The following is a 16,743-nucleotide window of genomic DNA, read 5'->3' as shown; positions in this document are numbered from 1 at the left end:
CCAATTTGTTGTTGCCCCGTTGGAAGAAAGAGAGTAGTGATTTATCCTTCTTCCTCCTACCACCCCCTCCTTTCACCATCCTTTTTTTACCATCGTTGCAATATAAGGTTGTTGCACCTATCACACGCGATGTTCTTTTCTGCACTTTCAAACGACATAGACCGACGACATTTTCCGATACTTTCTTCAACAAAATTTCGTTCTACGATGGTACACGACAGCTTTTGAAAATGGGGATCGTTATTTTCTCCATCTTTTTTTATTTTTTATCAAAAAAAAAAAAAAAAAAATAAAAGAAAAAGAAGATATCCTACGAAAACGAATTCAGTTTCGATTCACGAAAAAAAGAAACGTGCTGTTAACAATTTTCAAAATGAAATCATTGTAAATTGGTTTAAAAAGATTTGATGAACACATCATTCAATAAATTACTCAGGTTGTTGTCTAGGTGCTTCAAATTCAGGATATATAGGACAATCATCCTATCGGTAGTCCTTTATGGTAGCCAAACGTGGTCCACTTATGTACACAAAACCAGACATCATTAACGTCATAAAATCACGCCGATTAAGATGGGCAGGTGTCACATGGCGTGCATGGGGATGAATCGAACGGTGTATAAAATACTGGTCGGTATACCAACGGGAAAAGACCACTGGGTAGACCAAGAAGTAGATGGGAGGACAATATTGTTTCAGGATCTTAAAGAAATGGGCTACGAAAACCACGAATGGACGGGGTCAAGCACAGGGACGGGATTTGGTATTTGTGGCAATGAACTTTCCAGTTCCTAATGCTAATAACCAATAATAATAATAATAATTAAGGAGATCATTTTAAAGAGAAAGAAGAATGTATATATATAAAAAAAAAACAGAGAAAGATAGAAATGAAATGAATAAGAGTTACGAGTAATTGCAGTTAGCTCGTAAATGAGAAACTGGACTAAGAAACTGTGCTATGCAAATGAGGAAGATAACTCCGATTACATGGGATCGCATTACCTGATAGATTATTCGAGCTTTCCTAAGAGAAGAAGGATCAAGAGCACCCCATCAAGAGAGAAACAAAAAGAGAGAGATAGATAGATAGAGAGAGAGAGAGAGGAATCTGTTTGAATTAGATAGAAGACCTATGCTAGAACTAAGCTCGTTCCGCAGTTAGATATCTCTAGCAATTTGCAAATGAGCAATGAAACTACCACATATAAACCCTAGTTCACTCTAAGGGTAAGTTGCTCTAATTTTCTAAGGACACCCTATATATATATACATTCCCTAACAAATTATATATCTCCTTATATCGATTCTAATTTATATTCGCAGTATTTTTAATTGTATGAACAATGTTAATTAAATTCTAATGTGTCGTTGAAATTTATTATTACAATTGATTTAATTAATAAACAATAATATAACAATAAATACAAAAAAATAAAAATAAAATAAATTAAATCCAATATCATTAGTTTATTATAATTAATAATATTTATTGTATATTTATAATAATAATAATAAATAATAAACAATATTTAAAACGATTATTACAATAATTAATTCTATCTATCTATCTGTCTATCTATTTATCATCTATTCATAATTTTCATCATCTTCTCTTACGATACACAGAAGCTCACCCTCTCACCCCCTCTGCGTAACCCCGATCAATTGTTTCACCCCCATCATCTAATCTCCTCCTGGTTGAAGACAACGGGCTACGAACGCGACTGATCAGCCAAGGTACAAAGGGTTGAGGCTGTTAAACTACCCCTCCTCTTACCACCATCACTACCACCATTACCAAACTATTCTTGGATATGGGGGGGGGGAACAAGGGAAAGGGAAGCGTATGCACGACGGTGAAATAAATTTCCTTTGATCGGTTGCTAATTTTCGCTCGTTATAAAACAACCCCTTTTCCCTTGGATCGTTACGCGAAAATTTTCCTACCTTTTTTTTTTTTTTTTTTTAAGGGAAACGTAGCTTAGTGCGTGCCTTTTGATATTCGAGATAGAAAGGAAAAGAAAAATTAAAAATAAAATAATGAATTAACGAGTTTGTATAGTGCATGTGAAAGAGAAAATTGTGACGATGAAACATGATGCCGAACACGATCAATTTAAATTGTAAATATAAAAAGTACTTTCTTGACTTATAAAAGAAATTTAAAAAAAAAAAAATTGCACGTGATAAGACGATGCACCTAACAACAATTCTGCAATTTGAAAAAAATTCCAAAAATAAAAAAAAAAATAAAACAAATAAACGAAATAATACTTTACGTAATAAATAAATATAAAATAAGTGTGTAACACGACACGTGAAATTATTACCAATACAATTACCATCTCTCCTAGTATCATCCAATAATCGAAATTTCTCTTCTCATAAGTTTTAGCAGCTGCACCATTCGTGCACCATGAAATGACACGAACGTGTTCCCATTATATAGTCGTATATGACGAACAAATACAGTACCCAACACACACACACACACACCGTACATATACCTACGTTAAACTTGCATTTATAACCATGTATGTGTACCAATATATAACCACATATGCACACACACAAATACAAACATACCTAACACATACGAAATACATACATGAATATAACTAACAATATATATATATATATATATATATATATATATATATATATATGTATATAGAAACACGTTATGCACCTTTGGGTTTGGGTTTGCGCAAACTGTGAGTGAGTGAGAGAGAAGGGAGAGAGAGAAAGAGAGAACTGTGCTAAACCGTGCTGGTACCGTTCGAGGATCGCATCGAGTTGCATATCGTTCATTGTGCGTGTGCCGCTGTCAGCTGCCGTTCACAATGGACGTTATGCCAAAAACGAAGCTCCATTGTTGGTCCCTAATTGGCGAGCGCGATTCACGACAATAGGTTTCCTACCCCCTCATCACCCCCTCATCACCCTTATCCCTTTCTCTCTCTCTCTCTCGCTCTGTCTCTCTTTCTCTCTCTGTGTATACGCGTTACTTCCTCCTACCGTTACCTTCGACCCCTCAAAAAACCTTTCCACACACACCCCCTTTTTTTACCTCTAATTGTAAGTACGATCCGTGTACCGTGTTTTCAACGTTCGTATTTTTTTTTTTTTTATTTTTTTATTTTGTCAGCTTTTCGAATCTCTTCATTCGTTCATTCATCCATTCGTTCATTCGTTCATTCGTTCGATGAGTGGTGTAATTTTTTTTTTTTAAATTTATTTTCATAATAGCGAATTTTGTTGTGAATTGTTTGATAAGATTTGTATAATTTGGTTTATTTTTTTTTTTTTTTTTAATATTTAACGATGAAACCATAAATGCATTTATGTTTGTAGGTTATTTTGGTTCCATTTACTTTCGAACATTCAAATATTTTCAACCCTTTTAATTCTGATTACAAGTAGGATGCAAATATCACGTTTTCTTTTTATTATTTGATACGATTTGTAATTTGGTTCATTTTTTTAAATATTTAACGATGAAACCATAAATGCATTTATGTTTGTAGGTTATTTTGGTTCCATTTACTTTCGAACTTTCAAATATTTTCAACCCTTTTAATTCTGATTACAAGTAGGATGCAAATATCACGTTTTTAATTTTCTTATATTATTTTATCAACTTTGTTAAATTTTTTTCATTTATTCATATATTTAACAATTCCTGAATGTTAATTATAAATTAAATATTAAATTATTTATTATTATATTACATAAAATAAATAAAATATTTTCTATGGTTTTGTTTTCTTCTGAGAAATAAAATTGTTCGATTTTATTATATTTTTCTTTTATTTATATTTATTATTTATTATACCATAAATGCATTTATTTATTATTGAAAATCGTTAAATACTACACCTAATCATTTGGATGAACATAACCTAAAAAAAAAATAAAATAAAATAAAATAAAAAAGAAGAGAATTGACAGTTAAGCGTTATTTCTGACAAAACATTAGGCAGGGGGAGGAGGAGGGTGCTTGAGCTTCAACAAAGATTTAAGGGATATAGAAAGGGATATAGAAAGGGATAGAATAAGGGAGAGAAAGGAAGAGAAACTTGTAGCCTTTGGTACTTGTCTCACGTTAAGCTCGGTTTAGATGGGTTGAAAAGGGAAAGAGAGGAAGAGAGGGAGGTTGGAAAGTTTCGTAGTCGATGTTACAAAGAAAAATAACGATTATCCTTTAGCTGAACTATAGTATTTGTTTGCTGTCAAAGGGTCCAAAGATCGATGGGTTTTCTCTTAGATCTATGACGTCATCAACTAACTCTAAAACCCTTCACACAATGTTGCACAGTTTGACTTTTATACGTTGCTTAATCGTAATAACACATTCATTCTTATTTTTTTATAATCATTGAATGATCATTTAACAAAAATATAGAAATAATAATAATAATTAATAATAAACAATTAAAATGAATAATTAATAAATCAATAATTATAAATAATTGAAAAGAACATTTCTATTTATTTGTAAATAATTAAATAATATTTTTCATTATTTATTAATCGAATTTTTGGAATTTTTCTTTTTCTGTTTGAAATAATAAAATAATGTTATTTCAATAACAAGGATAAATAAATATATTCTGTTATTTTATGACATAGAAATTATTTGAATTTATTTACCAAAAAAAAAAAAAAAAAAACCCTTAAAATTTTTCGTTGTGAATTTATGGGAGAAGAGAGGGAGATTTGAATTTATTAGACGAAATAAAAGTTTTCATAAAACAGATAAAGGACAATGTACACGAACAACTATCAATTCAACATTTTTCATATAGACGTGCATTTTTTGTTAAAAAAAAAAAAAAAAAGAAAAAAAAAAAGAAAATAAAATAGTTGCCATGATCCATGCAAATAACTTCAAACAGAATAGAAAAATTCAATTTTCCATTGAAATTTATATACACCGGGGAACGTTTTTCGCTATGGTGATTGCATGAGACACTTTCGACAGAGTTGTACCTAAAAAAAAAAAAAAAAAGAAAGAAAAAAAAAGAGGAAGAGAGAGAGAGAAAGAGAGAAAATTCACAGATATGTAATCTAGCACGGTAACCGTTCAAACTATCCAATCGGAAGCCCTCGTTGCAAAAAAAAAATAAAATAAGGTAGATCAGGTAAAAATTATTCAAACCGGAATCGTAAAACTTTTTATAAATTTCATCCATTATAATAATAATAATAATAATAATATTAATAAAAGATAATATCGATTGGTCAGTAATATCAAAATTATTGCATAGAAAAAGAGTTCTACCTTTTTTTTTTTTTATTACTAAACTAGATATTTATACACATAACCTATAATATTCATATATTAACGAGTAATTTAAAAGATATTAAATAATACATTTTTTTATATACGTATATATATATGTATATTAGTATTGACATATGACTATTATCTATTATATAAAACATAAAACGCATGCATATAAAAAAAACCATATTATTAATGAGATTATACTTTACATATATATGTATGTATTAAATTAGTATATATATATATACTTTTAGAAGATTGGTATGAAGAATCCATAAACTTATCAGCATAATTGTCAATGAAGTTTTCTTTATAATAATATCCCAATAGAATCCTGTTACATGCACTTCCTCATATGCACACACATATATATATATATGTCACGTTTTATAGCACTGCACACTCACGTATATGCATAGTAACGAAATACTTATACATCTATACACGAAACTAATTTCATATCAAATGTATTACACATTTACTTTATATATAATTCATTAATATTTGTAATAATATAAATCACACGTTAGTTATATTACGTTTTATGTACTATAGTTTCTATATGTATTCACATATGCACACATGTATATATGTCACTTTTGTAAAACTGTACTTACAAACACGTACACTAAGACACACAAGTATAAATGTATATTACATGCATATCAACGAAACACGTACTCGTACACGTAAACGTACACCTACTTGTAAACGTACACGTATTCGTACACGTTCACATACACGTTTCTAAAGGTAGTCACATATGCACACATGTATATATGTCACTTTTGTAAAACTGTACTTACAAACACGTACACTAAGACACTCAAGTATAAATGTATATTACATGCATATCAACGAAACACGTACTCGTACACGTACACGTATTCGTGCACGATCACATACACGTTTCTAAACGTAGTCACATATGCACACATGTATATATGTCACTTTTGTAAAACTGTACTTACAAACACGTACACTAAGACACTCAAGTATAAATGTATATTACATGCATATCAACGAAACACGTACTCGTACACGTACACGTATTCGTGCACGATCACATACACGTTTCTAAACGTAGTCACATATGCACACATGTATATATGTCACTTTTGTAAAACTGCACTTACAAACACGTACACTAAACACTCAAGTATAAATGTATATTACATGCATATCAACGAAACACGTACTCGTACACGTACACGTATTCGTGCACGATCACATACACGTTTCTAAACGTAGTCATATATGCACACATGTATATATGTCACTTTTGTAAAACTGCACTTATTAATACGTATACTAAGACACTCACGTATATATGCATATTACATGCATATCAACAAAGAAAATGTACACAGACACGTACACGTATTCGTATGCGGACGCGTACACGCGAATTTAATTTCAATACCTGTCGATTGAAGATACCTCAAACGTAGTTAGTATAAGACTGATAATAAGAGAAGAAATACGAAAATCGGTTATTCCGAAGTAGACCGAAACTACACGAAGGTCAATGTTAGAGAGAGAGTTTACAAGTTCATAATAGAAAAACAATTAACTACGTTGTTGGAAGTTAGTAACCGAAGTATATGTGAGAATATGTGTAAACATTTTATAAACAAAACATTGAGGTATCGTATTACCAACGTTTTTTACATTTATTTGATTACCTTTTTCCTCAGTCTTAACGTTCATCTTTATCTTGTCTTAACCATACTCTTTTCTGTTAGATAACTAATAGTTTTAAACACATTGAACGCTATGAAAATTCTTATGGAAATCTTCGTTAGGCCACGTGGAGTGTCTGAATTGAGTGTAAAAGTTGACTGTCAGACATCGGTGCCTGACATGGCCTAAATGGAAAGTTCAGTGTCAGTCATTAATGACAGACGTGGTACTCTCAACGTGTTTCAAGAAGTCACTCAAATGTAAGCTAGTTTCTTTTTTTTATCTTTTAACATTTACACGTTTGACAACTAAATAATTGCGAATTTCATGAATAATTTTCTTTTGAAAAATCCACAAGAGATTGAGATAAGAAATAAAAACTAATTGATAAGATAAAAAGATGTATTCAGTTGATAACTAAATAATGTTGAATTTTTTCGAGAAAAATTATTAATAAAATCTGCAATTATTTCATTGTCAATCCAATACATTTTTCAATTGTATATTTAAATATAAATATGTTATATTTGAAATGAATAAAATTTGAATATATGACTTGGAATGATAACATGTTCTATTAACAGATCAATCAATGTTGGTCCATTGATAACAATCAAATCTTCAATCTAATTTTACATAATCCACATTAATACCACACGATGTATAGATATTGATCTGCTGAAATGTTATCTATTTCCTATCTATTTCTATCTAGAATATAGAGAACACAATTTGAAATTAACTTCATATCGAACATTTCAATATTATTCTAATCGAACTATTTCTAATTAATTTATTTCTTCATTTGATTTTTGAACAAATCGAAAACACAAACAAAAAAAAGATAATAATTTGTTGAAACAATTTTTTTGTATCATCGTTAATCGTTTTGAAATGTCAATCTAATTCTAAACAAAAAAAAAGTGGGATTGGACTGTAATACCTTCTTAGAATTTCTAATCACCATTAGTAGACGTATCATTTCTACCACTGTAATAAATAAAAATGAAAAACTGAAAGTTGTCACGACGGACATGCATGCATGCGGGTTAGGAGAATAAATAAAAATAACCAAAGAAAGAAAGGAAGAATAAAAAAACAAACAAAAACAAAAATGAAATTAAAATAAAATGAACAAGTTGAATGAATAAACGAGTAATATAATCTATAAGAACGCAGGTGCTTGAAAATGCAATGTTCACCTACTACCACATACGTGTTCCACACCTACATGGAAAATAAATAAGAAAAAAAATTAAAAAGAATAAAAAATTAAAAAAAAAAAAGAATTGAACAAGGTTTAAATGTGTTAGTGCGATATCGTGTGTATCGTTTGCGGTCCCAAGAGAGATAAGGTTTAATTTTTGAACGATCCAACAACCTTTCCCTTCTTTGACCACCACCAACAATCCAACCAACCACCTAACTTTCTCATCCCCTATATTTCTTCCTTCTCCCACTCCTGTTTCCTCTCACTCCTACTCTTCACCAACACCACACCTCTTTGAACCCTAAAGTTCAGATTATTATACACGATGGAACACGATGATCGTTGCGAAAGATGTCGTAAATTATCTTCCAGGATGACGTAGCTTTGCTTTTGCTAAAGTTTTATTGCTAATATTTTTGTCCGTACTGCGACAGACTAATAGGCACTTTCGCGTATGGGTTAGAGAATTATACACCAAAGGAAATGATAATATAAAAATGGCTTACCCACGTTTCCGTCGTAAAAGAATCGAGAATGAAAAAGAACATAAAATCATCTGTAAATTGTGCACATTTACAAACACACATGCACACGTGTATTATCGAGTATCATTAAAATCAACATTTTTATTATTCGATTATTATTGATTATTATTTTTTATTTTTATAGTTTTTCAATTAGACCATGTTACATGGGTAAAAGTAGCAATCACATTGATATGACTAATGTAGATATTATGCGGATTACATAATTAAATGATCTTTTCATGTATTTTTAAAAAAAACTTGTTAAACTGCTCTTACATTTCACGGTTATGCTAATATATATATATATATATATATATATATACGTTTTAATTATTATTATTGAACACATTTTTCAATCCCAATAAAATTAATTAATATTTCTTCTGATATATGTAATTATTAGATAGTTCGGAAAGTCGTTTTGTTTTATCTTTTGTAAAAATGAAGATAATTTTTGCTTCGAGGTTAAATCTAAACCTTTCAAGTGGTCATAAATAATTAAATTTGATAAATTAAACCTCTCATCGATCTCATGTGTTACTATTTGTCGATTTGCATCAACTAATGCCATTATTGCGTCAGCAAAAAATGAAACTACTTTACGAACCACCTAGTTTATATGAAAACAAAAACAAACATTCAAATGAATTTCGTTGTTATAATCTGAAACAATTAGAAGCATAATTTTGGTCATATATTTAAATGTACAATTTCAAATTAATAATAATAATAATAATTTGATTGATGAATTTATAGACAAGGGGGATGATTGTAAAAAAAGAAAAAAAGAAGAAATTGGAATAAGAAATGGAAGTATACCTAGTATGATGATGCGTTTCAGTGATAACTTGTTTTTCGTAAAGATGCGAATCGAGATTACAAAAGTTTTGCTTGTCCAAATGCATTTCCATAATCGGAGACGTTTGCGTAATTCACCGACCCTTCGAAAATTACCCGTCAAAATCTCTACGAACCATTTTGGAATGATACGAATCGAAAGTTTTCCAGAAAATTCTACGTATTGGTTTATAAAACCGGGTTATTTTTCTAACAGAGAACATTTCCTTGTTTACTTCATAGAACACGGATTACATTTATTCACGTTTTCTATCTACCATGATTTTTTACGATTGATTTTATTTCTTCATCACATTTTCCTTCATTGATTCAAAAAGAATCGATCTATTAAAATATATTCATTCAAATATATGAACAGTATTCAATAATCAAATTTGTTGTAAAATTTAAAGGAGATCCAGTAAATTCAACTTAAATTAAGACACTTCAAATTAAAAATATACAATGCTCAATTTATTTTATATATTTTAAAAATACTCCGATAAAACATAATTGATGCAATTCAAAAGATTTTTTTTTTAATAAAAATCAATTCTTTTATATAAGTATGTGTATAATAGTAATATTATATTTAATTAATAATAAATTAAAATTATAAAGTTTCAATTCAAGCATTTTTGTTCATTCTAATGAAATTATTTTATCATTCTTGCGTAGTGATGACCTAGAGTATTAAATTGTCCTGTAATATATGTAGAATGTGTTAGAATACTAAAATAATTGTTAATTAATCAAAAAGAATGAGTATTGTTAATTAAAAACACCAAGTACATGATTGGTGCACCGTCTTTCTCGAAATTCACCTTAAGACTGACAACGTTGTCATCGATCAAAATACTTTTATTAGATGTTTCCCCTACTACTCTTTCAGTGACCATTCTATCTCCATTTTACTGACCCTTCCCCCACTACTTCACTGATCCTACTCCCACTACTTCACTGACCCGTCTCCCACTACTTTACTGTCCCTTCCCCCACCACTTTCCTTACTACTTTTTAAAGATCAGCATTTGTACTTCAATGCTACAATTTCTACTTGCTTTTAAGACATCCTTTTAACTTTGTTTAAAGACTTCTTACTTACTTACTTAGTTACTTACTTACTTAGTTACTTAGTTACTTAGTTACTTACTTATTTACTTAACTTTTCTTTCTCTCGTTTTTTTTATTTTTTTTTTTTTATTCTTTCTTTTTGAGTTTCATGTTTCTTTACGTTTTAGTAAAGTAAGAATTACAGACGATACGAGGTTATCTCGTAAAAAGGTAATATTTCCCACGAAACTTTATCGATCTTTCTAAAGGTAAAAGACTCGAAACTAAAAGAGAAAGAGAAAGAGAAAGAGAAATATAGTAAGAAGTTAAGTGTGTGTGAGAAAGTAAGAAGTAATTTAAGTGCTCGGATAAATTCAAGGTTCTTCTCGAAAATCTCCTAAAAAGAAAAAAAGAAAAAAAAAGAAAGAAAGTAGCATCGAAAATCGTACAGTATACACTTCAGTATATCGATGGAAAAAAAGTAGAAGAGGAAAAGGAAGGGTAAATCAGGGGGAAAGGGTGGAGGGTGGAAAAAGAATTGTCGAGGATAAAAATAACTTGGACGATTTGTTACCCACTTTTATCAGATACCAGACAGTACTATAACTTAGCTACTTTAGAAAGTTAATTATTAACTTTGACTAATAATAAATGATAAGAAATATAAATAACAGATGTTTCTAATTTTTTTTTTTATTAGAATTATTTCAACGTCAAATAATTGTTCTAAAGTGTTAACAAAATATTCGATGAAGTATCCAAAAAAAAATTAAAAAAATCAACCGAAATGAGACTTGAACCAACAACCCTCACACATACAACTTTCAAACAAATCATCCCTTGAATTTCATCGATAAAGAAAACAAATAATGAAAATTATATTCAATGGTATCCCCACCAGATATCGAAATAGTAAAAAGTATGAGAAATAGAATAAAGGAAAACGGGTTACGATCGTCTACATTCAAATGTGTTCATCTAAAACTTACACTTTATGCAATACTTAAGTTTCTATTCTCATGTATGGCATTATATGCATACTACAAACATTGTGAAATAAGAGAATTATTCTACGTTAGATTTGAATCGTAATTTTGTTACTTCCTTCATGCTAAAATACATATCATGTATATCTTGCTTGTATTGTAATGTTTTATACAAAACAAAATATAAATCTAAATAAAATCAAATATCAAATATAAGAAAGAATATACGTCGAACTATACCTATACATTATCGATCATTCTCAATTCGTATGTAATATATATACGTATACACACTAAGTATATACACCTACACACGTATATGTATAAATATATGTAGAAATATTCGAGAGGAAAGATCAAAGAAACTCTCACGTAGCTTAGTTTGAAAGGTTCGTTTTTAAAACCAAGATAGAAACATTCTCCTCTCTTGCTTTTAGAATTTGCCTATTTTTTCGTTTTTTTTTTTCTCTATTACTCTTCGTAGTTACGTGAGTCTATCGATTTTGGCTAGTACCAACCAACCAATCACCTACGCGAATAAATTTAACCAAATGTAACTCGTGTGTTTCAAATAACTTTGGTTGTTATGTATGTACAACTGGTTTTAATTATTATTAGATTTGTATTATGAAATTTTCTTGGATTTATTTAAAGTTTGAGTTATATATTTTATATAAATATATTCAATCATTTTTTTTTATAATATTTAATTACAAAAGAAAATGTGAAAGAGTTTCAATAAATTATGGGAAAGAATCATAACATGATTCCCATATAGCATGATTTAATCTATATATATATAATTTATATTTATATTATATATATAATATAAGTTATTAAATAATAATTTATATTATATAATAATAATATAAATTATAATAAAAGAAATATTTGTATTATACTGTTTTATTTAACTTAACACTCTTACTTATCATACTGCAATACTTGGAATAAATTAACAGTGTTATAAAATACTTCAGTATTATATATATATACGTTAATAATTGAAATAAACAATTGTTTATTATTATTTTTATTTATCCAAAAAAATCCTTGATTAATTTTCTTTTTCATTTTACGACACTTTATTCAACATCTTACGAATGAATACACGTTTCACACGTTGAAAAAGAAAATGATGAAAATAAAGAAGACTGGAGTAGCAGTCAGTTCATAAATTATTATTCAACTTGCCTTCTTCTTCTTCTTCTTCTTATTTTCTTCTATTTTTTTTTTTTATACCATACATTTTTATTTTTACTTTATCTTTATTTTCTTGTCGAGTAACGGTAAGAAAACAACGTAAGTTATTTACAGGTTCGTTCGAAAGCTTCGTATTATTATTAGCACCCGCTTTAACCAGACATGCTTTTTACTTTTTACTTATTTTTTTTTTTTTTTTTATATTTTACGCTATTTCCACCCTTCATCTTATTGTTCATTTTCTCAACCCTCTTCTTTCTATTCTTTAACGTCTAGGTATAAGTATTACTTCGACCAGTAGTCTGATACTTATCTCTTTCCATTTTCCATTTTCCTTTTAACGTCGTCGTTTTGAACGTAACTTGCAACGAATAATTACACTACGATTAATCATCGAACAAAATCTTTTTCATTTTTTTTTTGTTTTTTTTTCTAAAAGACTTTTCAAACTATTAATAACTTCGTTAGAGAAATAAAATGATCAAAAAAAAATGAGAAAATACAAAATTTAATATTACAAATTTGTTATATCATAGATCACAATTTTTGTTGCAACATTTTTCGTTTCTTGCAATTTGAAAAGTTCTCTCCTTGAAAAATGTGGATAATTTTTATCTTTAAAATTAAATAAAAAATAAAATAAAATAGACAATTGCATTTCAGTTAAACTAAAAATATTAACTAACCAAAAAAAAAAAAAAGACAATTATTTATTATCAAAAAAAAAAAAAAATATATATAAAAAAACACCTATCTCTCCGAAACGTCACCTAAAATCCTCAATGTCACGTTTATCATAAAAATTTGCGTGTTAATATAAATTATCCATACTTTAACACCATTCTCTCTCTCTCTCTCTCTCTCTCTCTCTCTCTCACTCTCACTCTCACTCTCTCTATCTTTTTTATAAAATACTTCAAATATTTTCACGCATTCGTACTCGCGGAATTTCGTGATAATTATCGTCACAACCTTGACGTAAAAAAAAAAAAAAAAAGAGACAGAGAGAGAGAGAAAGAGAAAGAAAAAGACAAACCGGACAACTCACGTATATTTTATTTTTCTAAAATAAAAAAAATAAAAATAAAAAAAAAACTTTGACGTAGCAAAGTGTTAAAAAAACTTCCTGAAGAGAGTCACCCAGGTACAAAATAACCTGATCGATCTTAAATAGCGATAATCACAATGTAGCATGTTTTCTTCATGCGAAGGTTCACAAAAAAACGGGTTAGGCCTATCGAGCTTCTCAGCAATTATGTTTACCCTTACTTTCTACAACGCCCTCCTCCTTCCTCCCTCCCTCCCTGCCACCATTCTTTCCCCCTCCCCACAAAAAGCCCCTTTTGCTTTTATTTTTCTCTACACGCTTGTTCTTTCTGCGAACGTGTCAACTCATCATCTTTTTATTTTCATTTATTTTTTTTTCTCATTTTTACGTTTATAATATACCGCTTTATAATTCATACTTTTATCGAACGCGACTCATGTTAATCTACCAACCCCCTATACCCCCTCATCAGCCTGTTTCTCTTACCCTTCTTAGTTTTATTCCTGTCAAACTACTGCAATTTTATTTCATACTCGTTGCACCACTCTTACGAAGTCAACAAATGTTCTCCCTAAAATTTGTGCCAATTTTTTCTTTTTTTTTGTCTAATTTTTATTTTATACCTGTATTACACTTTTCTTATGTAAGCTTGCAAATGTTCTTTCTCACCGGGGTTTTACCCCTTTCTCAAACTACTTTCAATTTTTTTTGTTTTTTTTTACTGTATTTTATTAAGCCACTTCTATAGGGTGATTGTAAATGTTGTCTATCAAGTTTTTACCCCCAAGTGTAGGATTTGTATTTTTTAATTATGTACACATTCAACCGAGAGGTGGAAGGCTTATTTAAGTATGTACCTTTGCAAATATTCTCTTACAACCCTTCCCCTAAACTTGTCAATTCTTTTTTTGTTTTTTTGTTTTTTTTTGTTTTTTTTTTTTTCAATGATTTTATACACGTTGTATAAATCTTACAAATGTTCTTTACCAATCTCCTTCTTTCATTTGAAAACTTTTGCAATGTTTTTATCTTCCATTCATTCAAGTGCATACGTTGTACCTGTTTTGTAAGAATTATCATAATTTGAGAATAAATGTAGGAAGTATTATTGTAGTAATTAAAAGATTTAAAAATATATGATATAAAAAAAAGAAAAAGAAAAAAGATGTTCAGTAAAATGATGAAATATTTCAACACAATTGTTCGTTTGTAAAATCAGGATTATCCTGCATTTCATAGTACACTGAGAAGATTCTTTATAAGTGGGGAAGCTGCTACTGCTACTGCTACTGCTGGATGCTTGCTGTTACTTCTGTTCACTGGTCGTGCAAAAATGCATGGAACTCGTTCGAAGGGGTGCAGAAAAAGTGAGAGAGAGAGAGAGAAAGAGAGAGAGAGAAAAGGAAAGATATGGGCGGACAAAAGAACCCTATGAATCGCTCGACCGGTGAAAAACGAGACGCTAGCAGTCTCTAAATTCCTACTCATATACTACCTACGTAATACACACACATATACACACATTTATACATGAACATATACAAATGTATAAATGAATACAGATACACATTTTTAGAATATATATTTATATATATTTTTATACTTAAATGTATGTGTACGTTTATGTATACGTACGTGTGAGTATGAGTAAATATATGTGTATATATATATAGGGGTGTGTGCTTATGTATTATATGAATATGTACTTTGCTAGAAGGAGGTTGGAAGCGAGGGGCGAATTAAAAGCTCGATGCTTTGATCAAAGCTTGCACACGGCAAATATTCCATGCTATTACAAAGTCGTAAGAGGTAGTACGAATAAATGTAAAATACCAACATACGAGAAATTAAAAACTCATTCGTTCAACTTTTTCAAACGTTATTTTCCTACTACTCTTCAAAGGAACACTCAATAATTATAATAATTGTAATATTAGTAATTATTATTATGTAGAATAAAATTCTAGTATAATATACCCGGTGTATATAGAATTTAATATACTAATTAAAATGTACAATTTTTATATAAAAAAAAAAATAAGACACAAAAAATAAATTCTTTTAAAAATACAAAAATCAAATCTTGAAATATACAAAATATTTAATACTATTAGTGATTATTATTATACTGTAAAAAGTTTCATCCGATCTGTTTGATATCCTATAATAAAAATAAAAAATAAAACATGATAACAATAATAACAATAATAATAATAATAATAATAATGCATATGGTCAGTAGACATGAGATATTAAACATATGGTATTATTGGTAGTAGATACTTGTTATCTTAAAAATAAAAAATAAAATAAAATACAAAATGTAAAAAATAAAATAAAATAAAAAGGAAAGAAAGTAAAAGAGGAATGAAAAAGTTAAAATTAAAGGGAAACGTCGAGCATGCATAATTGTCCACTTTGCTCGAAGCGGTCAAGCTATCAAAACGAAGGATCAAATTCGATGTAAACGATTGGGTTGTACGAAACTTGGTTGGGGTAGGGAAACAACGACGAAAAAAAAAAATTAAAAATAGAACAAGAAATTTAAAAACGAAAAGTGAAAAGTTGAAATTATCTTGTAAAAGAAACATATTTTACGTGTTTACGTTCGTACAACACACGCACGATAAAACTCGCAGGAACGTTTTGACCGGTGCAACAACGACGACAACTAATTGCAAACGTGTCGACTCTTTGTTCGGTAAATTACTAAGAGAGAGAAAAAAAAAACAAAAATTATTTTAATGTATGATGAATAAATAAGAAAAAAAAAACAAAAAAGGTAAAAACTAATACAACGAATTACACTGAATTACAATTTGACTAATCCTAATAAATTAAATGATTATTGAGAACAGATAAATGTAAAATCAAATTACTAATATTTGATTATATAATAAATTA

General features: G+C 29.0%; 1 protein-coding gene and 1 long non-coding RNA gene across 13 annotated transcripts in view; one reads left to right on the top strand and one right to left on the bottom strand.

Annotated features, from left to right (window-relative positions):
• Nucleotides 1–16,743, bottom strand: part of LOC107068855 (growth factor receptor-bound protein 14) — a 364,319-nt gene that overhangs the window by 222,804 nt on the left and 124,772 nt on the right. The gene's annotated exons all lie outside the window — the stretch shown is intronic.
• LOC149031470 (uncharacterized) lies at nucleotides 6,702–15,736 on the top strand. Its single transcript, XR_016177689.1, has 3 exons — nucleotides 6,702–6,938; nucleotides 7,038–7,235; nucleotides 15,059–15,736. It is a non-coding gene; the product is annotated as an uncharacterized LOC149031470 (long non-coding RNA).

Source organism: Polistes dominula, unplaced genomic scaffold (assembly GCF_049000335.1).
Source record: "Polistes dominula isolate Pdom_NZ unplaced genomic scaffold, Pdom_raw_medaka contig_19, whole genome shotgun sequence".
NCBI classification, from domain to species: domain Eukaryota; kingdom Metazoa; phylum Arthropoda; class Insecta; order Hymenoptera; family Vespidae; genus Polistes; species Polistes dominula.
This window is presented reverse-complemented; position numbering and strand designations above follow the sequence as displayed.